Below are 26,926 nucleotides of genomic sequence, written 5' to 3'. Positions count from 1 at the left end.
TGGTGTCCGTTTAGTTCGTCACTAAATCATACTTTAATTTAATAATTGCAATATAATTTATCAAGGCTTGCACAAGACTAACGGCACATCTGTCGATATTATTTTATAGAATTTATTTTCAAGTAACTATATCTGTCACACGAAAATGATACGAGTCAAAAATCGTTGAACAATGAGGAATTAAATTCTATAAAATAATATCGACAGATGTGCCGTTAGTCTAGTAAGTCTCGATTTTGACCAGCTTAATATGTCAAAGTTACCAGAAACTATTTTCATACAGCAGACCCGCAGAAAATGATGTTAATGTTTCCGAAGATCTTCATAATAATGTACAAATGGAACAGACTCCGTCGAAAACGATCGGGACTTAAACGGATATTAATTTTCACTCCATTCGCAAGCCGGCAATTTTCGAGGCAAAACGAAATCGTCCGAGGCGTAACACGACCCGCCGATGCCCGCTTAATCGAAGCTTCATTACCCTCGGCCGGAAAGTGTTAAAATTCTCGACTGCTCCGAGTCGATTTAGGTTCCGTTATAATATATACCCCCCTGAAATCATACAGAAACTGCTGTTCGGCTTTCTGCGTGCCTGCGCCTCAAGCTACTCCGCCATTTTCCTTTACTTTTTGCACTACACCAAGAACAAAAACCGAAAATCTCGTTCAAAGGGTCCCTTCATCCTCTTAACAGAGTAAAAAAATCTTCGTCTTCGGCCCGGGAAAAAACTTCAAATTAACCGCATTCCTCCAATCTTTAGCGAGGCTAATAGGTGTTTAAAACGCTATACGCTATAAGATCTTTATCAAACACGTAATAATACATACTTCCTTCACGACTAGATTTATTTTCGTGATAACAGGAAAGATTAATTTTTTATTGACGTTACTGTCTGGGTACAAATGAAACAGAAACCTTCTAAATTTTTGCGCGTTTTCGGCCAAATTGTGTTTCACGCAATTGCAGGTGCTACACATAAGTGCCGAAAATATTTAGACTAATGTTTTTAATGAACGATAAAAGCAACATTGCTCCATCCATCAATTCAAGTTTTCAATTCGCAAATCTTTGTATTCTGCAAACCCTTACCGTACGAGCCTCTTGTCTGATTTAGCACTAAATCACAATTCAATGAAATAATTGCAATAAAATTGATCAGGGCTTGCACAAGACCAACGAAAAAATTACTTCAAATGACGTCAGGAGTCACCCCTTTCAAGAAAGTACAGCATTTGTTCCAAACCCCCGTTCAAATTCGTTTAACCTCGCGGGGTTAGTTTAACCTCATCGCGCGCAACTATGAAAAAGGCTGATTTCGCGAGGCTGTCCTACGCTTCCGGCCAGTGGAGTTTCGTTTAATGGCGCGTGATGGAAACGGCAGACACTCGACAACGGGGAAACGGTGGAAGTACCATAAATATTCGAAAGCGAACGAAGACGAGCTGAAACGAAAAAAGGGGAGATAGAGAACGCAGGGATAAAAAGAGAAGGGAAAACCGGTCGATCCCTCGATTTCGGTGGTGAATCCATCGATGCGAATCGGTGGCCAGGATAGACAGACAGCGCAGCGCGCCGCGTCAACTCGCAGAGAATTTTGCGAGGGAGGAAGTGGGAAGCACCACCGTGGCGAGGCCCAGTCCAGTGTACAGCCGTGTCACGCCACGGGGAACGTATCGAATTTCTTATGGCTTCTGTGTATTCCCATGAACGGAGACGGAAGGTCAGAGAGAAACAAGGGAGGAGAGCGAGAGAGGGAACCGCGGTGGTGGTTCCTATAGTCCTATCCGATGGCTTTGGGGGTATCGTGGATACGCATGGCATCATTCGCGGCATATTAATTACAGGAAATCCCACAAAGCATTCATACCACCCTGTCTCCTGCACCCTCTCCTTCTGTGGGCAATTTGCCACGCGTGCGCGCGCGCACGCCAGCACGCCCCCTACGGCAGATATCGAACCGGCCGAAACTGTTTGATCGATCGATCGGACAACTCTTTGCCAGTTTGTTCGCAGTCTTCCTCTTTTTATCTTCAGGCATTTCTATGCATTTGCAGTGGCTCGTAAAACGACTTGCTCTAATTTGAAACCGTAGCAACGTTAAAAATATTCAAGAATGTCTGTGTATTATCTTCAGCTTGTTAAGATTGTTAAAAAGAAAAGGAACGTCTACGTGGTTACTGTTTCTTGTAATCGATGCCGACAATTGTACTTTTGCACGAAGATCCGCAGTCTATCGATCGCTATCACAATACTGACACTTTAAATGAGAATCACTTTACTATAAATGGACTGAACAACTTTTTCTGTAAAGCTGGAAGGACTACATACACGGTGGGCATACAAAGACCTATCTGCTTGTACGTCTGACCATTAGCAACCAATACTACTGACACTATACGTTACATCTCCTTGTACGGTACTGTTCGATTGTGAATTTTTCTGAGAAAAAGATTCCGGTCATTTTTAATGGTTCCTGGTAGTTAAAAAAAGATCCTGCTCATTTTTAATGGTCACCTACTGGTAGTAAAAAAAATCCCGGTCATTTTGAATGGTTACTGGTAACCAAAAGAAGATTCCGATCATTTTTAGTGGTCAGCGAAAATAATTTTGGTCGTTCATAATAGTTATTCATAACGAAAATTTATGAATTAGATCTATTATACCACAACTTTTGAATTTTGTGTTAGTACAATTATGTCTGTTGCTCGCGGATTTAACGATTGAAGAGGTTTCGGAAATTCAGACTGGTGGCTTGTGTTCAACAGACGTCCTTTCAGCTAGTTGGCCCGCAAGCTGATGTGAATTAAAGCTGGATCACTCGCCAGGGGCGGATACATGGTCGTGTATCGGGCCCCATGGGACTGGGGCGTCTCGTGGGCGTTCATATCGGGCAAAAAACTTCCGACATCGGGACGCATGGTGTAGGCTCCCTCGGGAACTCTTATCGAACGATTAAACGGCCCCGTTTAGAACGCGATATACAGTATGCACGTAATGCGCGGATGAAGAACAGACGATTTATTCAAAGGTTCGCGTGATTTGAACTTCTCCGGTTCGCGAGGCAACAACCTTCAATAATTTAACCCTAGCACCGCGGCCTCGCGTAATAGGTTATATTTATAGCGATCCCCTGAAACTGCACGGCGCGGTTTTTTACGTGAGCTTCGTTCTGAAAAAGAATCTTTATTGTAGCCAACACTAATCATAGTACACGTATAGTTATGCATCTGTGGGACCATGTTTTTTCTTTAAATGCAATGGTGCACGTGCATTATTTTTTTCAAGGAAATGCACATTTTTTACATAACCTGATTACTCTGTAGTCATTCTACGTAAAAAAATATTGACGTTCAATGGTAAAAGAAAACTATTTGTTGTCGAGATATTTTGAGAAAATCCGTTAGAAACAATTCTCGACCGAAAGGGTTAACAAATAAAAAAGATGCCGAACGTATCTATGTCACGAACCAATATAAATGTGCGCAGTCTATTATTCTCGGATACGGTAAGCAGAATGCAGCCTTGATCGAAGCACGATCAATTCACCGAAACGAAAATACCGGCGAGAGTTAGATTCCGTTTCGCGGAATTAATGAGTCACATACGAGCCACGCCGAAACTATGAGCGAATGGAAAAAGGAACAATGAAGCGGGTAGCAACAGGCGATAAAAATTGCTTACCGTTGTGTCTGAGCAACGGCGATCTGCGCGTTTTGTTTACGTTCCGAGGTGCCACTGAGTCTTTGAATCTTTATCTTCGTTAGATAAAGAGTCGCCTACATCTCCTACGCTCCTCATCTTTCGTGTCGACTTTTTTAAAAACTGTCTGACATGCAACACACATTCACAACGTCGACTTCTACAGCTTTCTTCGCGAAGAATGTTCTTTCAAATTAATTTTACACCGTAATTGTAAAATAATGAATCCGAACTAATGAATCTTAATATTGAAAATAATGAGGATCTTGGGATGACGACGAGAGAGAGATGGATCTGCTTCTACGGGTGCAGCAATCTTTGACATTGCTGTCGAAGGCAGAAAAACGTTGGCTTTGTTGTCTGATAACCACCGGTGTCCGGTGACTGAACGTGCGCGCGGACCAAAGGAACGTTCAGCGAAAGATAACGGAAAAAAAGATGCTGATCGCGAGATTTCTGGCGACGCCGTCTGCCGATTATCTTCGTCTAGGGTTGCCATCTATAAAATCGCAAACACAAGAACATCATACCGTTATACGAACACTTTTATCATCTAATTAATTCATATAACGGAAGTTCTGCTGTACCATATTACATTTCTCGAATTCTTTTAATCTTTGTTTGCATTATTTTTTGAGCCTTTCGAATTTATTTTGGTAAAGACGTAAATCCTATACTATAAAGCACAATTAACGCGTAAACTGAAATTTTTTGAAATTCTAACGCGCGGCGTTTTTCCTTGCAACCACAGAAACAACAATGCTTTGAATTTATTCCACGATTTCCACCAAACGAAACGAATCAAGTTCGAATTAGACGGAGCCCGATTTCCTGGAATAACGCGTGCACCCTAGAACACTTATCGTGGCACGCCCACGCCACACGACTCTTCTCTATTCCACTTAAATATACTTTTATTACCTTCATTAAGCCCGTCGGGGATAGAACGGAATCGTCGAAAGCCTGGCTCGCTTCCGTATTCTCGCTTAGGAAAAACTCCCGTGATAAATAGCCGCGTCGCGAGCCTTAGGACACGTGCATCCATCTTTCGAGGCATAAACGGTCGGGAAAGTGTATCGTAGTTGGCCCGTTTCGATGCATTGTCGCGTTTTCGTCCGGCTCCACAGACAAAAATAAACCTATCCGCTGTCGTTCGCACGTGCCGCCGCCATGACAATGTTTTTTCTTCCCGCTGCAAACGCGACCCTTGTTATAAACGTCGGTTTAAACCGTCTTTATTGCGGCCCGGGCTCTTCGGTGTCGTCGTCTCGTCGACGAACCAACCGGAGGATCGTCTCTGCACCACTTCTGATCCCCGAAACAGCTAACCCGCTCGAAGGGCTCGGAACAACACCGAAAATAAACAAAGCCGGAAGAGAGGACGTGTCGAGCACCTACCTACTTGCCAGACGCGACTCGTTCGTTCTTCCGTTTGCCTTCTTGCTTCGCTTCCGTTTAGCCCGTCGATGAATAAATACTGCCTCGTCGAGGTAAATCCGGGAGAGCCATTGTTGGCCCGCCGAAAAGTGAGTCGGTGGAATTTCAAATAGTACGAAGATTAGCAGAATTTAATAATGTCAATATTCTTTCGTTCAGGAGAAGAGTGACATAAGTCAAAGAAAGGAAGTTTTACAGGAGAGACATTTAAAAATTACCCAAAACTGCCAATTTTTTTAATTGCATACAGTGGGTGTACAAAGTGTCCGTACACCTTTTAAAAACTAATAACTTTTTTATAATTGTATCAAAGGACCTCATTTTTTTATAATCAATCAGAAGCATTGGTTGACGAAGTGATATGCAAAAAAGATTTTCCAAAAATTATAATTTACAAGGTTACATGCCAAGATAAAAAAGGCATTTTCTGAAACTCTTTTATTTGGGTCCATAATGAAAATTTAAAATATATGTTTTGTAGATCTATGTATATTAGTTATACACATGCTCTGAAAATTTCAACGAAATCGGTTGACGTTGGAAAAAATGACACGCATCGAAAGATGTACAATTCTGTGGACTTGAAGCAGAAATTGATCAAAAGTCGTATAAAACTACGATTTTCACCATTTTTAATCGCTTGTAGCTCGCGTGTATGTTAATCGATTTCGATGAAATTTTCAGCATGTGTGTAACTATTTTAGATCTACAAAACATACATTTTAAATTTTCTTTAAGGGCCCCAATAAAAAAGTTTCAAGAATCCCTTTTTTATTTTTGCATGTAACCTTGTAAATTATAAATTTGTGGAAAATCTTTTTTGCATATCATTTCGTAAACCAATGCTTCTAATTGATTATAAAAAATCAGGTCGTTTGGTACAATTATAAAAAAGTTATTAGTTTTCAAAAGGTGTACGAATACTTTGTACACCCACTGTATAACCAACTTAGAAATGAAAATAATTTCATGTTATTTAAATACTGGGTTCATTGTCATGTACATTAGTTATAATTATACTATATTATACTATAATTATACTTGTTTTAGAAATACTATATTTTGAGTTGCGTCTCGTTTCTTATGAATGAACGAATTACAAAACTGTACAAATTAATTCGTGGCTCTCACAGTTTGTGACTCTTTAGCTTGAATTAAAAATATTTGTTCATTACTTATTCACGCGGGAAGTTATCGAGAGATTATACAAGAAGTACCTTCAAAAAGTTGTTAAATCAAGCAGTGAATGATTCTGGGTATTGTCAATAATACACGTGGCCATAAGAATAGTCCGCTGTCTGTTAGTTGATTATTTTAGCTCTTTAAAGAAATGATTGCGAGTATAGCGTTCCCGATGGCGTTATTTCGAGATTATCAACCGAGGAGATAGGCTGCTGTAATGATAGGTATTAGAGGAACAGGAAATAGAAACGCAGGGTTGGCTAATACACTCGGCCAACCCCGTGCCAGGGTGGTTCCTCGGTTCGATGGATCGAAGCTGCATAGTTGTGGGGTCGGGAACTCCGTAATGGCTCTGTCGTTGTTCTCTAGTGTCAACAAAACATTGCTAATGTACCCACTCCAACGCAAACTCACCCTCGCCTCACCCTTCGTCACGCTACTGTCAGCGCACCCTTGTCTTCGCTCGAGGATAAATCGAGGGTCGTCGTTGGAACAGCCAGGAAAATGGAGGACGAGTTTTGGAGGACGAATCTTCATTGATATTCTATGAAATTTACAAAGCTCCGTTTCATTTCATCTCTCCAATGGCCTCGATTTTCTTCTCATTATTCGATCAATGAATAATATCGGAAACTTCATTTGCATAATCCACTTCAGCGTTCCATTATCGACCAATTAACATCCATTTTACGTGATTAACGTTTTAAACCGATCGCGAATTCCCTGATGGATTATTAACGTTTCCTGAGAACCGATTCCCCGTTTTATATTTAACGCCGAAGGACGATTCTGTCGCGGTACTGACGTTCGTTCCAGGTGTTCCTATTGAAAATATATTTTTCGGTTTCTCACACTGTGAAAAAGGAGAATGTTGAAGATTCTCCAAAAAAGTAAATTTTACAAACCGTAGAAAATTGAAGTACCTAAAAAATGGACTTTGGCAGTTTTCATATGAAGCCGACGATATTGCGACAGCACTTTCGAACAAAATGGTTTCGAGGAGAACGCGTTTAAGAAAAGAAGATTTCTATCTGGCTTGTGTCTCGTGCGGTCGATGCAGACAATTTCGATTTCCATGAAGATCCGCGCGGTCTATAAATCGCGGGCGAAGATCGTATTTAGATCGTGAGGGATGCGAGTGTCTTTCAGGGATCGAGTGTAATCAGTAACAAACGTGACGTAAAAATGCGGGGGTCATCTGTTAGCCCGGGGGTCAGCCATTAAATCACGGCCGGGGATCGTATTTAGATTGTCGCGGGTTAAAACAGCCGAGAAAATTCGACGGACCCAGTAATCGTTGCCAAAGGTGACGCTATTAAACGACAAACATACATCAAGGGAGGCGGTGGCATTCTCGTTGGCGGAATCTCTTCAAAGGGTGTTCCCAGTCGAGATATTCGGGATTGTTTTCACTATACATAGATACGTCGCCACCATAACCCCGTTGCAGTTGCCACTGCTGCTCTACTGTTAGGCGATAAACGCCGCTCGCTTTTATTATTGCTATCCATTAGATTATCTATTCGGAATTAGATTGGGCGGACTCCGTTATTCTTGGGCGAATATGTGCGCACGAGAGGCGGTCCACCGACGATGAACGCATTTGTTTGCGAGAAGCAACGTGTACGGCTCCATTATGTTTTCCACGAATTGAATTTAACGATCCCGTATATCGCGACGGTGACATCGTCACCGGACAAAGAGAAAAGGCACGATCTATAGCACGATCACGCGAACACATTACACGCCTCGCGAAACGTGACTTTCGCGCTGACAGCATGCAAATCGCGCGTTTTTCCTTTTGGTTTTTAGATGGGAGTCGACGAGATCACGACGAACGTAATTTTACGTATCTCGACGTGATCTGTGACGGAGACAATTGAGACTCTTGTACAGGACGCGCGAGTGTGTGAAATATAACAAAACATCAAAAATAACAAAACAACTGCAATTAGAAGGAACATTTATTTTATTCCGCGGTAATCGTAAATAGCGCTTTCTGGACCTGCGCAATCGCGAACCAATTCGCCTTTGCAATCTTCAAAACATTTCATATCGTAAAACGTGGACGTGCATTTGCATCTGTTTTGACATTAACGGTGTCTCATGTTGCTACCAATTTACGATTTCACCTTTTTGATCGTATAACACTTTGCACTCGAAGCTATTTCGAAGCAAGACTTGGAATTATTCCATTCTACATATGATTTTCTTCATTTTATGGATATCAAATTGATACAATACTTACATGTTTAGTCATTGATTTCTACCCGAATTGCAACAAACTGGAGTGAAATAGGGATTCATTTTTAAATTCGTCTAATGTTTTTAGTTATACCCACCCATTTTCGTCATAAATGCATAAAATCCGCTGTCTACTTAAGCACTACTTAACACTTCAAGCATCGTGTTATACAGGGTGTCCCAAAAAGTTGTACCTCTTGGAATGTGGTGATTCCCGAGGTTGAAAATCACAGACTCTAGTTATAATCATTTCCGAAGTCATCAGATGAGAAGTTGGATAGTCGAGGCGCCATGGCAATACGGGATCGAACAACGGCAAAGTAGCGCCACCCTCTTCCTCGCCGTAAGGTCCCCTCGGTTTTCAGGAAGAGTCAATATTGGCGCAGCCACCCCCGCGCGTCCAACCCTTACCAAAAGGCCGACAACCGTCAGTGTCCCCTCCGTAACGCCCTCTCGACACTGACTCCATTCTCTTCTCTCCCCCATCTGTTCTCCTCTACCACATCCGGGAAATGGCATCCATTCCCAAAAACCTTCTGACTCAGGGGGGGTGGACATCCTACGACCCCAATCCGCGTCCACTTCAATCGGATGTGCCTCCATCTTCCACTTACGCAATACTCAAGAGAACGATTTAATTAACGCTGAATAATGCACATTTAATATTGGGGTTAGTATTTGCTTGTTTATACGTTGGCCCTTTCAGCCTGGGAATGTACGGGTGTGCAATTAACTCTAACCGTACCACAGTACCACATGAGTCTTACATTTGTCATGGTAGATAATTACAGGGTGACAAGAAAAATAACGGAGTTAAACATTTCTTATTATAATTCTGTCAGATCGACGAACATTGAAAATCCAAATGATAACAACCATAACATAGACCTTTAGTATTCATATATTTAAGAAGTTTCGAAGTGGCCACCCTTTGGTGTTTTGAAATTTTCGGGTATGGGTCGCAGCTCTTCTGGCGTCATTCGGTCCCACACCCGGCGCAAAGATTTTTTCAGCGACTCGAAACTTTTATGGGGCTGAGCACAGTCCCTGGCCTCCAAAATCGACCAAACGCTGGAGTTCATAGAGTTGAGATCCGGTGAGTACGGCGGCCATTCCGCAGATGTGATGAAACCTGGAAAATGGGATTTGCTACGGTTTTCGTGGATCAAGGGGTCAAAATCAACCAAGAAGTGTATCGACGGGACATTCTCGAAGCCGTCGTACTTCTGTGGGCCCAGCAGCACCTCGGCGATCCGGAATGGACGTTACAGCAGGATTCCGCGCCAGTCCACAGAGCGAAAACGACTCAGGAGTGGTGCAAAGCCCATTTTCCCGGTTTCATCACATCTGTGGAATGGCCGCCGTACTCACCGAATCTCAACCTGATGGTCTACTACGTGTGGTCGATTTTGGAGGCCAGGGCCTGTGCTCGGCTCCATAAAAATTTGGAGTCATTGAAAAAATCTCTGTACCAGGAGTGGGACCGAATGACGCCAGAAGAGCTTCGGCCCATAGCCGAAAATTTCAAGACACGTTTGAAAGCCTCTGTATCGGCGCAAAGGGTGGCCATTTCGAAACTTCTTAAATATATGAATACTAAAGGTCCATGTTATGGTTGTTATTATTTGCTTTTTCAAAATTCGTCGATTTGACAGAATTATAATAAGAAATGATTAACTCCGTTATTTCTTGCCACCCTGTATATTGAAATTACAAAGATGCTTTATATTATACTTATATTTTTATAGAACAACATATACCAGTCACATGTTGTGCTCGGTGCGGTTAGAGTGAATAAACTGCGAGAATTTCTACAAAATAAAAATTGGTCAAGCAGTGGACAGAATTATAATACACGATGCAGTTGAGAGCAACGGTATTTCGAAATTCTTCCGACGTGTTCGCCACTCTACATACATTTCTACCAAAATTGAAGAAAATGGCTAGCGAAAGAAAGCTAGAGGTGAAAGATGGATCCCGAAGACTGATGAATTGACTCTCGCCTCTCCTAATCCAGCGGTGTCGCAGCCGTCGGTAGCGTGGGTCGTCATCGTGACTCCTCGACACGTCGTCGATCGCGATCGATTTCCATCAAAGTCGCTGCCGAGCCTCGATACCGATCGACTTCCATCAAAGTCGAAGACCTCGCCCTGTTCTCCGGAGTCGGCTAGCAGGCGAACGAGCGAGCGAACGTTCGTCTCCCGCTGGGCACGGATGAATCACTATGCTCGTACAAGCGTTTGTCATTCGACTGCGATGTCTACCGCGATCTCTTCGAGGCTCGTAAAAGACGGCCGAAACGTGTGATACGCCGCGGTTGCTGATACGAGCTCGCTGACAAGTCGACCGAGAATCTAATTTCGGAAAATTTACTTGTTTCATTTACGAGTCGCTACATCAATCTCATTAACAGTCGACGCCTGCACATTGTACTAATTCCGACGAATATTTCAAAATTCAACAGACGAAGTCGGTCAACCAAGTTTCTACTTCTACACTTTTACACATGTCGCTGAACCCCCTGATTCTGATTAAAAATAACCGCTATAAATGACCGAAATGTCTCTGACATTATCGTAGTAACTGCAATCAGATAACCGAATAACCATTATCGCTGATGTAAATTACTTTCATCTTATTTTTGACAAATAATATCATTAACAATTAGTGTCTACACACGGTATAATACGAATGATAGAATTTAATCTGAAAATACTGTACAGTCGTGTGCCCTGTGTCAGGTAGAAGGTAATTTTTTAAAAAATCAAGTTTGCTAGCAAACATTCCGAAAGAATTCACAGCCCTGTGTACTATTGGTAGAATGTTCATGCATTTTTTTTCATAAAGAACCCTTATCCCGTAACTACCCTTGTGGCTATCGACTCGAAACTTGCCGCAAAGGGTTTCTGATGAAGGAAGATCAATTTGGTTAGATGGCAGATTCAACCACCGTATTCCACTTTATACCAACGCGTCCGCAACGTAAAGGGTTAGTGGATGCCTGAGGACAGAATTGTATCGGCAAGGGTGGGTACACGATTCCGGCAGAAGTCGCAAAGAGTTCATTCATCAGCGGTGGAATGAGTCAGTTATCCGGAAGAAAAACGAATGGGGGATTGAGGAACGATGACCGGAAGCCGACAGTGGTGAAGCTTCGTTGCACAAATAAAGATGCGTTCGGGTCAAGCGGGTAGACACTCGTTGAAATCGTTCTCGCGATGCCGACGTCCCCGAAATAGCTACGACTACTGCCCGCGTACCATTGCCTGGTTTACGGTTACAGCATGCACGGTGTCTGGGCAACGCGGTCTGCGTATCTGAAACCAGAGAACCCATCTCTTCGTCACCGTGACTCCTCTTCGTACGGTCCGCCCAACATTCATGAACCGTTGCACGAAAAAGGTGACTCTCTGTCTACCGTGATTCCCGTCCGGCTCCCGAATCCTCGTACTTTCAGCCCTTGGTCTCCTTCAGCCACTCTCGAAAATGTGTTTCATTTCAACCCTTCTAACCCTCGTACGTTCCTCGTGGTGAACTCTCCATCGAACACATTTTAACTCTAACCGTACCGAGCACAATATAGGACTGGTACGCATTGTTTCATGGAAATTACAAGACTAAATTCATTGAAATATCTCGCAATTTTTATAACGGCACGTGCTTGAATGAAGAAATTCATCTAATCATTTCTAATGGAGTTACCCTTGTAACTTCAATAATTATAAAATAAAAAATGTGGAACAGGTCATTTAACTATAAAATCCAGAAGAAACGCTACAAGATGAAAAATCTCGTGCTACAACATTGGCATTCCTGAAGGACAAGTACTTTACAAATTTGAATGCACTATGATCCCTGAGAAGGGACATGTGATTTAAATAATTGTGATTTTTTATTTATTCCACACCTGCGGAGGCTACTACCACTAAAAATAATATTTTATTTGGTTCCATTTTAATGTTCCAAATTCCACTAGTGACGATTTCGGACTTTCTTCCTCGCTGGATTATTACTAGACTGCGGATCTTTATGGAAAATAAAACGTATTTGCATTGTTTGCAAGACACAGGTGGCAAATAAACGAATTTGTCATCTTTTCATTATCTCATTAAACTGAAACTGATACACTGATGTCCTTAAATCTTTTTAATATGACCACTGCTTTAAATTGTGCGTAGCTATTTTTATCATGAATGCATAAAATCCGCAGTCTAATTATTACACAGTAGACAAACCACCGTGCGACGCGTTGGCGGGGGTTTCTCCTCTTCATTCATTCGTTTCCCTGGGGCCAGCAATTTCGTGAATTCCGGCCGGCGAACGAGCGTATAAATAGCCAGTTTCCACGATTTCGCGCTTTCGTTCGCGGTGTTGACGAGTTCGGTCGCGGTTCCTGTTCGCCGATGATCTCTCATTCAGATTTAGGATCTGGCGAGCCATGGTCTGTTCCCGTTTGGCCCGTTTCGCAACGATCGGCTGCGATCGGCTCGTTTCTCATCGTTCGCATGACTCCTCGAACAGTCCCGAGCAACACGAATCGGACGCAAAAACGACGAGACGGCCTTAGCGTCAATCAGACCGCGGTATTTCTGCGTCGACGCGTTATGGGCGGACCCTTGCCGATTCCTTCGAAATCATTGAATAGAAATAGAGCGCCTTCGGTCCTGCTGCAGACGCGACGCTCGCTTTATGACGCAACTGTTGCGTATCGACGATGGTTATTCTTATTTTTTCATATTGAACATCTGAAACAACGGGTCAGATTGATTCCAGCTGTTATCTTACACTCCCATTCAGAGTGGACGACGTTCGTCACTTTTTATGAAATTTCTGAAGTACGATTTACTTTATTATTGCTGAATTACTGCAAATATGTACGTGTGTAATTTCTTCTTTCATTACACTGAATTACGTGCAAGTTAAATAATAAAGAGAGTATACGTATAAATGTTAAATTATGATGTTTGCTTTAACAGTTAATATTTCTTCAGTTAATGCTAACTAATTGTAAGTGAATTGATTTGTGTCTATTCCATTCATATTTTACATAATAGTTGCGATAGATGAAATACGGCGTATTTGAGAGCCTGTTAAATTTTAACGACCCGCAGCAACACAATTTAATGTGATAGAAAATTGCCCACTGTTGTTGTGAAAATGTTGTAACATGAATATACTGCGCTCTAATTGAAATAGAGTATGAGTACGAGCTCAAAGTGGAATACCACCGTGAAATTCAATATTTCCAAAGTGTACAATAAATCATAAATATTGCTGGATATTACTCGAAGCACACGGTGCAACATTGCTTGAATGTTCTCTTCAAAGTTCCGCAACCGTTCTTGGAAAACTAATTGAACCGTAGAAAACTGTGCGACAAATAGTTCGCAATAAGACGGGATCGCCGGTGCATCTGCTTAAATTATTTGTACGAACAGGCGAACATTTCTACGTAAAGATACGAGCTAGGGAACAAGGCAGCTTTAACGTCTGTACGCTAGTGGTGAATAAAGTTCCAGCTCATATCCGTGAATTTATTGGTCGACCGAATACAAAGTAGCTTCTGCGTAACTTGCGTGTACTGCGCGCGATAAAGTTGCATTTTACGAGTTGCATTGCAACATTACAGCGGTTCAAACGATTTATGCTACCAATAATTTCAGCAGACTCGGAAATATTCGCGTATTGTAGCCATTTAATATTTAGCGATAAATTCTGTCATTTAGTGATTACGTCACTACACACAGCAAAAAGAAAAGTGAAACGTTTAGGATTAAAACGTACGAGAGGATTCCCGTTCTCACGGATGATCTTCCACTGGTCAGATTAAATGCATAAAGAGAAGTTCCATTAATTTAGATTAGCTTCTAAACAGGTGTTTACCGCGTCAGTTTTATTTTGAAATCCACCTTTATTGTCGTTCTGTGTGCTTCTTATTATTTTGAGGAATTCATATTCTGAAAATTTACTGTAGACGTAACAGGTTGTCTTGTTTGTAAGAACTTGAATTTTTCGAAGAAGAGAAGGCGACAGAACTTTCCCTGCGTCTGATAGAAGAATCGTAGTTCGCTATCGACTGAGGGATTAGTTTCTTCGTTCAGCGACGACAATCGTGAAATTTCCTCGAAGGAGAGACATCGGGATGGAATAATGCTCGCCTAATTCGACCTACGACCCCGTGACAAAGGATTCGTAGGACGAAAAAGAGAGAAAAAGATAAAAGAGGTGATACCGGGGGGTTGGATGTTCGGTGAACATTGAATCCAGGGACGGTAAAGGTTTCTCTGGTTCGACCCAGAGAGAAAGAGAAAAGAAGAGAGCGTTGGGGCGGCCATGTTGGCGTGGCCTCAGCCATTTTCGGGTTCACGCGGACAAAAAAGGCGGGTAGGGCCCTCGGTGAAAACCGCTTTTAAAGAAGACCACGTCAAATCTGACAGGACGAGGGGCGGAAAGGGGGGCCACATATGGGCACGTAAGGGGCCAAAAAGGGTCCGCCTAGTCCTCGCGGCGTCGTTGCTCGTCCGGTGCTGCCGTTTCAAAAAGAACAATCCTCCCTTGCTCGCGTTCCTCGCTCCTCTTCTTCGTCATCTTCGTCACTCTCTCTCTCCCTCTCTTCTTGGTCCTCGTTTTCCCTCTTCTTTCCTCCGAGCGAGCCTCCCTCGTTTTCTTCTGTTAACTGTCCACCGACAGAGGGGGCATTCATTCATGCACGCATTCCCAGAATGCACCACTCGCTCGGAGAACCGGAGCCCGAGCATACCATCGCATGTGTACCAACGCGACCTTGAAGCTTCCGTTTCGAGGAACGAGACGATCCTCTCGAAAACGGGAAACTTGCCCGAGCTGCGAAGATGTTGGCCACAGTGATTTGTAAATTGTCAGATTCCTAACATTTTCGTGGCGACTGTTTAACACCTTCTCGAACCCATCGCACGCAGCTAAGAACTCATTAACCCTTTCACGGCCCGCGCTTTAGCTTGAGAGATAATTAGGGGTCTCTCGTGTAACGGGAAACATGTGATTTTTAAGAATTTTGTTTCGATATGCATAAGCAATCAGGGTTGAACAAGTTTCGGTTGAAAACGAACGAGTTAGAAACACAATAAAACTGTTTAGAACACATTTGTAGCTTTCGCTTGTCACGGCTCCACTGAACACGACCTCTCGCTTCCGATGCTCGTGAATAGATTGCGAAATATTTGCAGAAAATGGTAGAATATAAAATTCGTCGGAGTGTAGTACGGTTTTTATGTATTTCAGATCTACGAAAAGGCTACTGCCACTGAAAACAAGATTTTATTTAATTCCACATTCTTAAAATTCGTCTAGGAAAATTGCATAAACATCCGCAGTCTACTCATGAAAGATTTGTTTATAAACAGAACTAAAGTTGACAACCAAGACATTTGTGTTTCCAGTGCGATAATGTGGATACTGTGCGTACTGTTCCAACGTTTACGACAGTTCCCTACAAGCGGGTACACTTTTAGTTCAATTCTTATTATTTATTGTACGTCTTTTGTGATTACGAAGCATTTAAACAATCCCCGCGTGTTCATGGTTTCGCGACGCGCGCAACGCATATGTATATCTTTATGCGAGCGAAACTTAAGCCCGAATAACACGGTCCGGACACGGGGGACGAGGTTGCGCGTACCACGAGGATCGAAGCTTCTTGGCGTACTTACATAAGCTTTGTGTCCGGAGAGCTGACGAGTAACTCGACACCGTTCAAGGGAACGTGTGCGTGTACCGTTGCATACGTAGGTATACGTCATACGAAAATGCTTCCGCTGGCGGGATGCTACCGCGAAAAAGAGGCGACGAAAAGAAAGACGAAAAAGCGTCACGCCGGTCGGATATAGACGTCGAACGCATTCAACTAAAGCGCAGCAGGCCATCATCGTTTCCTCCGACCTCTGCCAGCGTCCAACAGGCCGCAGTCGAACATCACAAAACCACTAACGTGGCGTTACACTTTGGGACCAAACGTTAGAAAATTTTTTTGTGGCCGAATCTACCGTGGATTTGAAGATTGAAGCGCTTCCTGTTTGCGACGACTGCTCCGAATTTGATCTACGATCTTTTTTGGCGGTTTTATGGAACAGAAACGAAAAGGAGGCTCGTTCATGTGAAGCCCTCGTGTTGTAGCTTATGTTACACGGAAATTTTTGTTAGAACGAATACAAAATTTACTCAAATTGGTCTATTATAAATGTGTTATCGCACGAACCGATAAATCGTGTTCTGCGTGTTCTGCGACAGAATTAGTTCGCATAAAAGCCCGGATAGATAAAGACCTATTGTATCCGAGTTAGTTGGACGAGATATTTTCGCCCAGGGAAACACGAGTAAAACAATAGGATAACGTCGTAACGAACAATAAGGTTCAAATGTTCCGTGCAGCCCCGGGAGACAGCAAGAACAACCGATAGGAGACCCGGTGCCAGATCCGCGTCTTCATACGCCGCGTTTTCGTCGTTCTGGACGGTTTACGACTCACTATCGCGGACAGTCTCGTGCATCGGATTAAATCTGGTGCACCATGGGCCGCTGTATAACCTTTCGCTCGGCGAAACATCCGAGGAAATCATCCGCCCCGGCGAACACACTTCCGTATCCTTGCACGAATGCAGAACGCAGAAAAATTCGTAGACGTGTTCAGTAGGGTTGCTCTCTTATCCCCCCTAAATTGTGAGATTTACTGAGAAAATGATGTGTGTACGATTTTGGAGCTGTCGGGCAACGGAAACCCGTGCCACATTTGTGCTAAAATTTTAAATTGAAATAATACATATAAATTTATGGGGCTGGAAAATAGATCAACACTTTCGTATACATCTAATATGTTAAAAACAAATGATTGATATCATTTCACTGTATATCACCTCTCAGAAATATGAAACGAAATTGATTCAATATAACAATCGTCGGCGGAATTGATTCTGGCTATGGTTTTACTATTCGTTCGACTATCAATTCCGTATCCGTTACAATATAGATTCTAGAATCGGCTCTACAACTATTACAATATCGGTTCGAATATTGATTCCGATATCGGTTTCATGATTGTTATAATATCGGCTCAAATATCGGCTTGATAATTGCTGTAACATCGAATGCGTAACTATTATAATGTTCATTATAATCAGACGCCGGATGTCGATAGAAAATAAAAGTTATTCGAATCAGTTATAACAAACACGCATTGTGTTCTTAATATGTTTCATAGGTTGGAAACAATCTTTTAATCGCTTCAACAAATCATAACTATAGATTGTACAACAGCACTGGAAACGTTGCAACTGATGTAGAAACGGTCGAAGGAACTTTTGTCGTACAATTAGTCGTACGATAAATCCTGCAGGCCGTTTAACAGTTAATCGAAGTTATTCTCATAACAGTTCGAGCGCTCAGCTTATTTCACCGGACGGATGCGCCGAACGCCAGCCGTGAACGTTTTCTTTTTTCCTCCCCGTCGAATTCGCTTCCCCGCGATACACGTTTCGCGCATGATCGGTTCCGAAGCTTCTTTCCTTTTGTTTCACATCGACGGAGCACACAGAGCATCATCCCTCCTTTGTGCGTTACCTTGGTACGAGTCTGACGCTGCTCTTCGCCTCTCCTGCCTTCCCGTCCTTCCGGGGGAACAATGGACGTCACGGCGGACGTATCCGAGCGAAAAAATTCATTTTCTGGAGGAACTGTTCGTCCTGGAGCGACGTTGCGTGAGACGCTCTTGATTTTTCTGCCCCGACGTGTCCACGATGAAAGAAGGAAAAATAATGATGCTGACGCGACCGGTTGCTCACCTGAATTTTTAAAGTCCTCCAAAAGCATAAAGGTAATCCTAATCGAGGTTTTTCTGCCCCGACGTGTCCACGATGAAAGAAGAAAAAATAACGATGCTGACGCGACCGGTTGCTCGCCTGAATTTTTAAAGTCCTTCACAAGAATAAAGGTAATCCTAATCGAGGTTTTTCTGCCTCCACTTTTGCCGGTATTAGACAGCGGATTTGATGTATTTATGACAAAAATCGGAGGGTGTAAATTGAAACAGTAGAAACAGAAGAATTTAAAAAATTCTGCTATGCTATTTCCAACTAATTAATCATGTTAAGAAAGAAAATAATTCTTTTTCGTTATATAATAGTTATTTTGTATATTTTTTTATTCAAATTGATGAGTTATATTCAATAAAAATTGAGTAAATTGAAACAATAAAAACAGAAGAATTTAAAAATTCTGCTGTGCTATTTCCAACCAATTAATCATACTAAGAAAGAAAATAATTCTTTTCTCTTTATCATAGTTATTTTGTATATTTTTTTATTCAAATTGATGAGTTAAATTCAATAAAAATTGAGTAATTTGAAACAGTAAAAACAGAAGAATTTAAAAATTCTGCTGTGCTATTTCCAACCAATTAATCATACTAAGAAAGAAAATAATTCTTTTCTCTTTATCATAGTTATTTTGTATATTTTTTTATTCAAATTGATGAGTTAAATTCAATAAAAATTGAGTAAATTGAAACAGTAAAAACAGAAGAATTAAAAAATTCTGCTATGCTATTTCCAACTAATTAATCATGTTGAGAAGGAAAATAATTCTTTTTCGTAATAATAGTTATTTTGTATATTTTTTTATTCAAATTGATGAGTCAAATTCAATAAAAATTGAGTAAATTGAAACAGTAAAAACAGAAGAATTAAAAAATTCTGCTGTGCTATTTCCAACTAATTAATCATGTTGAGAAGGAAAATAATTCTTTTTCGTAATAATAGTTATTTTGTATATTTTTTTATTCAAATTGATGAGTCAAATTCAATAAAAATTGAGTAAATTGAAACAGTAAAAACAGAAGAATTTAAAAATTCTGCTGTGCTATTTCCAACCAATTAATCATATTAAGAAAGAAAATAATTCTTTTTCTTTATATAATAGTTATTTTGTATATTTTTTTATTCAAATTGATGAGTTAAATTCAATAAAAATGGAGTAAATTGAAACAGTAAAAACAGAAGAATTAAAAAATTCTGCTATGCTATTTCCAACTAATTAATCATGTTGAAAAAGAAAATAATTCTTTTTCTTTATGATAGTTATTTTGTATATCTTCTTATTCAAATTGATGAGTTAACATTTCTATCTTAGGTGTCTCAGTTATGTGTTTCGCATTAAAAAAATAATAGTCACGAAGTTTCTGTGTCAAATTGACACGAGGAACAGACGAGGATTAAAATCGCTCGAAGATCCTCGGAATTCCCGCGAATTCCGTAAACTCGCGATCTTCGCCGGGGATTACGGACACCTACAGCACCGTTGTAAATTGAAACTGGTCGAGGCGATCCGCAGAGAAGCCACTAGAAATCGCTAAGTTATTCAGTCAGGAAGAAAGTAAATACTGGCGCGGTTGTGTTTCGCTCTAAACTCGGCTATGTTCGCAACCGTATTTCGTGCAGTCTATTAAAGCTACCCAGGAACATCGGACCGTTTGCGTGGCACTCGAATCATGTTTCTTGTTGTTCCTATAAACCTACGATCCTCGTAAAACGCCGTTAATACCGTGCAATAAAATTCGTGGTCAAGGACTGTTACGATGACTTACGCGTAAATAGAAATGGCTAACGCGTGGGGCTCCCTGTTTCGAGAACGCAGAGTACATTTCGGCTGTCTTTTTGTTGAAACGGCTCGTTTCAGGCGATGAAGAGCACGCGTGCTTCCCTTCTGTTCAGTGTACGTCTTCGAATGTTGTCAACAGAATTTACGTTACTAATTATGAACTATTAATATTAACTCAATCTACATACAAAGAACTACAAAGAACGAGACATCTCATTTCCACGATGATGAAATGTCTCGTGCATTTTTATTATTGATATATGAATATTATTACGAAGGTGCTTAAAAATGATAAATATAAAATACTCCATATTTGACAAAATTAGAGTTTTTAACTGTTTGCTTTGTACGGAACGCAGAGGGATATTTGTAATCGATGTAGAAGGTCTAATATGTATACAAAAATACAATTTACAGAAAAGATCTCGTCCAACAATAGAGAAAGAGAACGTGTGGTTTGCAAAAACAAAATGGATGTTGAAAGGATACCAGATTTTTCTGTAAAAATTACTCCATCACATTATGCATTTCTGAATGATAACATTGACAAGATGTTTCAAGGCAACCTAAACCGAAGTAAGGAACTACAATTGCTCGGTAATTTACTAATCGCGTCTGCCGCAAATGCATAAACATCCCTCCGGATTACATACGGCAAATCCCCGCCATATTTCAATCGTCGTTGGATCGCCGCAGAGGTGACCACGCACGCGCGCTCGATCCCTGAAGCATTCTTAGATCCCGCGACGGAAATTTACGATCGAACGTTTGTCGCCGTTCTTCCGCCGACGCCGCCGTGGAGAGGTAAGCGTCTCGCCGCCTTGTTGGCCGGCATTTGGCATGAAAATTCTGATTTTCTGGCAGCGTTTGCCGTGGCAGAATGCATTCTTCCGCGCGATTATTCCCGTCGAAACAAGTCGATCCGTCGAGGATCAAGCGCCATTCATTTTCCGCGTTCAAAAGGTCGATAACTCTTCCCCGCGAAATATCCGCTGTCCGGCTATTCGTCTTTCGTTTCGTTATCCATGTTACCCTCGTAATTATCGCGCCGTTAATCTTGCCGGCCGCGGGAGCGATTGCCGCTCGAAACGAATTAGTTTCCTCCATTCGGAAAATCGAGGCTTCGATTACGATTGGCGGATTAAAAGTAACGTCGACCGAAGAACAATCGAGCTTTTATTTCAGTCGCTACGATGCACTTTGTGCATCAAATCTGAATTTATATAAAACTGGTATCTGGGAAACTTTTATGATCATCCGATAACTTCGATGTAAAATCAGGAGTATTAAGTTTCTAGAATTTTTCAAAAATCAACTTTGTTGTCCAAAATTCGGAAAAAATTAACAGTCCTGCGTCTTGTTAGGTACAACGTCCATGAATTTTTTCGTAATTTTTTGTTAAGCAGAACGGGAGAAATAGAGCATAATATGTATATCGAACCATGCTCACCCTGTATTGTATTGTAATATAATTTTATAAAAATCGCGATTTTGCAACCAAAAATTCAGCAAAAATTCACAATTGTGCGCGCGATTGAGTAGAATGTTCACGAATTTTTTCGTAATTATAAACACCCTGTAACCACCCTTGTGGTAGGGGTGCTAACTTGAAACTTGCCACAGTGTATTCTCTTTTGGGGCCTTATCGAATGATACGAAGAAAGATCAATTTGTTTTGGGGGCGTATATTTGAAATTGTTCCTCAGAGGTTGACTTAAAATATTCACTGTTTGTGAACGAAAATAAACGAAACATGACTCGTCGATTTCGATAATCTATGCCGAGTCCGATGATCGATTTGCATAAGGTGTTCCCGGGAAATAAAAGGAGGCTCGTTGGGTGGTTCGTCCGCGAGAGATGATTTCGATCTGTGTTTAAATCAGTTTCGCGCGGCGAGACCGATCAGGCGATCATTGACATGATTATTAACGAACCTCCCGTGTGCGGCAACGAAAGTTTCCCGGAGGCTGTTCCGTTGACCGGGTGGTTGAGGAATAGGCGACAGACCGATTCCCGCTCGCTTGTGTAACACGGTCCCGCGGAGACGAAGAAGACTACCGAGTGGCAGGTTCAGCGTAATCCGGATTAAAGAATTCCGGAACACCGAAAGCGTTTTAACGCAGCGGTCCTGTTATTCGACGGAAGACTACTGAGTTTACCTGCTGCGATTTTATCGGTCTGTCACGTAGCTATTAGTGGTCAACTACCTACCGATCGATCGCTCCTATCAACCCGAGAATCTGAATTCAGGCTTTATCAATCTTTCGATTTACCTTTTAAGAATTCCTCGCGAGTCACCTAAGTCAAGCGATCTGCTTAACATTTCGTGATATTTCTTGAGAATATTTATTTCTTCAGATAGCAAGAAATGTTTCGGGCAGAAGTTGAATTGCTGGCTGGAGCAACGTTGGTTGTGAGATTTCATTAACATCTATTAGCTTTTATTGTTCTCCCATCATTGCACTTTGTGTGTTTATGTGTATCGCGTCCAAAGTGGTTCCAGCCAACAATTCAATAATTAAATTAGCGATAACGAACAACGATGGATGATGAAAGGTGCAAATATTCCAGCCAACAATTCAATAATTAAATTAGCAGTAACGAACAACATTGGATGATGAAAAGTGCGAAGTTTCCAGCCACCAGTTCAATTGTTTAGTCTTGGTTGTTTTCAGTCTTTACTTGCAATGCATAACAACGCTACACGAGTACATAAATAAATACATTTAAAACTGGTAAGCTGTTGTTCATACATATATTTCAATAGCTCAGACAATCTAAATTTTTCATCTTACGTAAGATTTGAAAAATTGTATTTTGGCCAACTGTCCGAGGCAAACGTGCGACGGCAGCTTTAGCCGACGGCAGTATTAACTGACATTAGCCACATGATATTCGTCAGTAATTCTATACTATACTATATCAAGTCTCATTGATTCTACAGCTTTTCCTTGCTAGACCATATGGCCGGATAGATTTATGGGGAATAGAGTTAGGATAGATTTATCAGGACAACATGCAATTAAAACTAATCGAGCAGAGAATTTGTTGGCATGTTTATGCGTTATACTTTACAGTTCATTTTTGTAGAAGTGAGAATCACTGTTTTTTATACATATAATATTACATATTTTATACATATAATATTACACATGAACAACCATAGTACCCCATCATCCCCCGTATCAAAGACCCCATCTTGCATCGAGCCATCGTTCTCCAGATACTGCAATTTTTAATTTCTTCTTTTTTATGGTACCCCATTTCACCTCTCAACCATATGAGGTATTAGGTATGATGATATTAGGTACCTACGCCTAAAAATACTGTAATTAGACTATACATGTATATATATGTCATGCATGCGCAAAGATCCGCAGTCTACTGTTTAATTGTACACGGTGGAAGCTCAAGAGAGAGAAAGAGAGAGGTACAACCGAGCAGGAAGATATTTTCCCGTGAAATTGCGCGACGGTGGGATTTAGCAGTCAGAGGGGTGGTCGGCCAAGAATACACACGCGCGGATAAAAGGAAAGAAAAGAAAAGGCCAGAGAGGAGCCGAGGCTTGACCACGTGGAGAGTCGCGGGAGAAAGAAAGAGAAAGAGTAAAGAGAGAGAGTCGAAGTTTGTAAACAGAGGCGGTGTGTACACGGTAGGCTGCATCCCCATTATTTTAGGCCGAAGAAATTCTTTCCTATCTGCTTATGGAATCAGCTGCCGGCAGAAGTCCCTACCTTCTGGTTCCTCGACGTGCTCACCTGCCGGCCGGGATGGATAGAAGAAGCGAGACTGTGCTCTCGAAGTGGCCGTCGAAGGGGACCACCGGGGGGTACCGTTGGGAAAATCCTAGCTTCCTCCCTTCTGCCCCCTGACAAACTAGCCAAAACCGATATTCAATTTGCTCTGCGTCCTTCGGCCACAGCTCCTCGAGATCGGCGGAGCAGTTTGCCTTCCTGCCTCTTTTTCCAGCTTTCCTTCCTTCTACATCCCGCGACAAAACTACAGTTCATTGTACAAAGTATTCGTACAGCTTTTAGAAACGAATAGCTTCTTCGAAATTGGACCCAACAGCATCAGCATCACAGCTGATGTGTGAACAATTTTTTTTTAAATTGTAAACGCCGCACATTTTGAACGCAACGTGGACCAGAGCTCTCTACGAGCAGCTACAGAATTTTCTGAACGACCTAGCAGTTTTGTCGCGGGATGTACCTTTCCATTTTCCTCGGTTGAGTAATCCGTAGTCTTCCCTCTGTTCCAAGGAAACGGATAATACCCAGTGCCCCTTTAATTCGCAGGTAATCTTATGAAAGTTCCGCCAGGAAGTCAAGTTTCGCGTGTTTCGGCCACGGTTCGCCAGACAGATCCGCTTTGCCGTTATCTTCCCGTGCACCCGCTGGTTCGTTCGACTCACTTTTCGAAAGACGATCACGCGTTTGGCTAACTTTGAGCCCCGTTGATTTGTGGATTCTCGTTCCGCGGACATGCGTTCTTTGGCACTGACGGACTCCGCCGCGTCGGTGGAACATGTCAGGAAGATGACACCAGAAATATTACGTAGTGTTACCCAGCTTGTTTATTGTTATCGTTTCTAAACAGTGGTAGGTAAATCTTGTTCGTAAGCGTTATGTCTTCAGGCCATGCTTCGCTAAAATGGTAAATCATGAATATCGTGCCAATCTTTTTCCCTAACGGCTTTATAAGGATCTACTAGATGTCTTTTAATAATGATTAAAATTAATTTTGCTATAAATGCATAAAGATTGTCTAGACATGAAGTTCCTAAGTACACGAATGTCCAATCGTCGTATACGCTCGCTCTGTGCGTCGCTCACCGAAGTTGTACCGACAAGGCGCAACCAGAAAAGTGCCAGCTGATTTTCATCTAAGTCTCGTTCGGTTGGTGGGATTTTCGGCAGCGATGTCTCGCGATTCGCTCGATTACGACCTGCTAGCCAGAAAGGAATTTGGAGGGCGTGAGACGCAACACCGCGCCGAGAGAGCATGATCGTCAGCGTGGCGTCTCGCGCGAGACACGCGTACGACGCACACGCTCCTAGATCCCGCTCGGTTTTCGAAGAACAGAGATGAGAGCATCGAGACACGACCAACACCGGCAGAAAGTGAAAGAGAGAGAGAAAGAGAGAGAGACAGAGAGAGTGGGGCAGAAAGAGGCGGAAAGCCGGCTAAAAGCCGAGCCAAGAGATCTGAGATTTCGGGCTTCTATTCTCGTCGGAGATGCGATCCGATTGCGCTCGTCGTCGCGTTAGAAACGCGAGACAATATTATTAGACTCGTTAGAAAAACGAGGAAATGGAAACTGACTGGCAGCCAGTGAGATCTTAATTGACTGGAGCTGAAAATTTGGCGACTCCGCGGGATTCCGTAAGAATTTTCGCTTAATTGCGAATTGATCGATCGAGCCGCAACTATGCGTACAGTGTTGCGGCCGGAAACCGTGTTACATGGATTGTTTCACTCTGATGAACGAGTAATGCGACCAGCAGACTTTCTAATTATCTTTGTATTCTTTCCTTGTCCTGATAATGGTAACGATTTCGATGCCATTAAATATCAGTAATCATTAGACAGCGGATCTTCATGCAAAATAAAAATATTCTGCCTGAATTGGAACAAACTGGAGCGAAATAGAAACTGATTTTCCTTATTAATATGTTCAATTGGTTGAAAATAATATAACAGTATTCTTAAATTCTTCTAATAGGTTCACTGTTCCAAATGGCACCTACTCGTTTTTGTTATAAATGCATAACATCCACTGTCTAGCAATCGTATAATTAAAATCTAAACGACGCATCAATTATTATTGTATCTTGTATCTGCCAGTATAACGCGTCCTGCGAAATGAATAACGTTCTGAAACGCGTCGGGTTAGTTTATATTCCGTTGATATAAAGTAGTTGATATTCCGAGAGGCGTCGTCTTTCATCCCCAATGGCCGCAGACCCTCGAGGATGATGGGTGGCGCGCAATTCGAAAGCGGCGCGCGCGGGATGCATTACACCCTAACCGCGTTGCTGCGCGTACAAAATATCAATTCCCGGCTGACCGTTTCTGTCAGAAAGACACGTCGAACGAGGAGCCGCGTAGTTTCGCTGGGGAAGGGCAAGAGTGAACTCGGGATTAGCATAATTCGTAATTTAATTTCCCGATAAATTTCCCGACGCGTTATTCCCCGGACCCGACCAACCCGAGATGAGATGCTATCGGGTCGCGCGATTCCACTAATTCGCGTCTAAGTTTATATCGGCCTGGAGAGAGCAGCACGGGGTCGAGATAGGATCTCCCTCCTGTTCCCCTTCTTTCTCTCCTTTCCCTTCTGGAATCCTTTTCTCCCGCGGGCCGCCTCGTAAAATCGGATTATATCGGCTCTGTCGCCCCTGCGTTGACGCACACTTTATTCGAGCCACCACACGATATCGCCTGTGTACCTTGTCCCTGTTTTATCAAACAACTGGGGTCAGGGTTCGCGGTCCTAGCTTTCGGGTTTTTCTGTTAACGCGCCGAGAACCCCTTCGAAAAACCTTTTCTGGCGAATCTAGTGCAGAAATAAGCAGACCCCTGTCCGAGCGTTTTTGACAACACTCATTATTTTTCGACAAGATAATCAACACTTAATTGTATGACATCTAGAAAATTCATTGATATACTTCTCATTCTCTGCCCAGCACAAATTGTGTGCGCGGTGCGCCTAAAGAAACTTTAGTCTAAAGTC

General features: G+C 42.1%; 1 protein-coding gene across 3 annotated transcripts in view; it reads left to right on the top strand.

Moving 5' to 3' along the window:
- The window catches only part of So (SIX homeobox 1 protein sine oculis), a 53,011-nt gene that overhangs the window by 13,429 nt on the left and 12,656 nt on the right, over positions 1 to 26,926 (top strand). The gene's annotated exons all lie outside the window — the stretch shown is intronic.

The sequence above is a fragment of the Lasioglossum baleicum genome, chromosome 7 (assembly GCF_051020765.1).
Source record: "Lasioglossum baleicum chromosome 7, iyLasBale1, whole genome shotgun sequence".
In the NCBI taxonomy this organism is placed as follows: domain Eukaryota; kingdom Metazoa; phylum Arthropoda; class Insecta; order Hymenoptera; family Halictidae; genus Lasioglossum; species Lasioglossum baleicum.
This window is presented reverse-complemented; position numbering and strand designations above follow the sequence as displayed.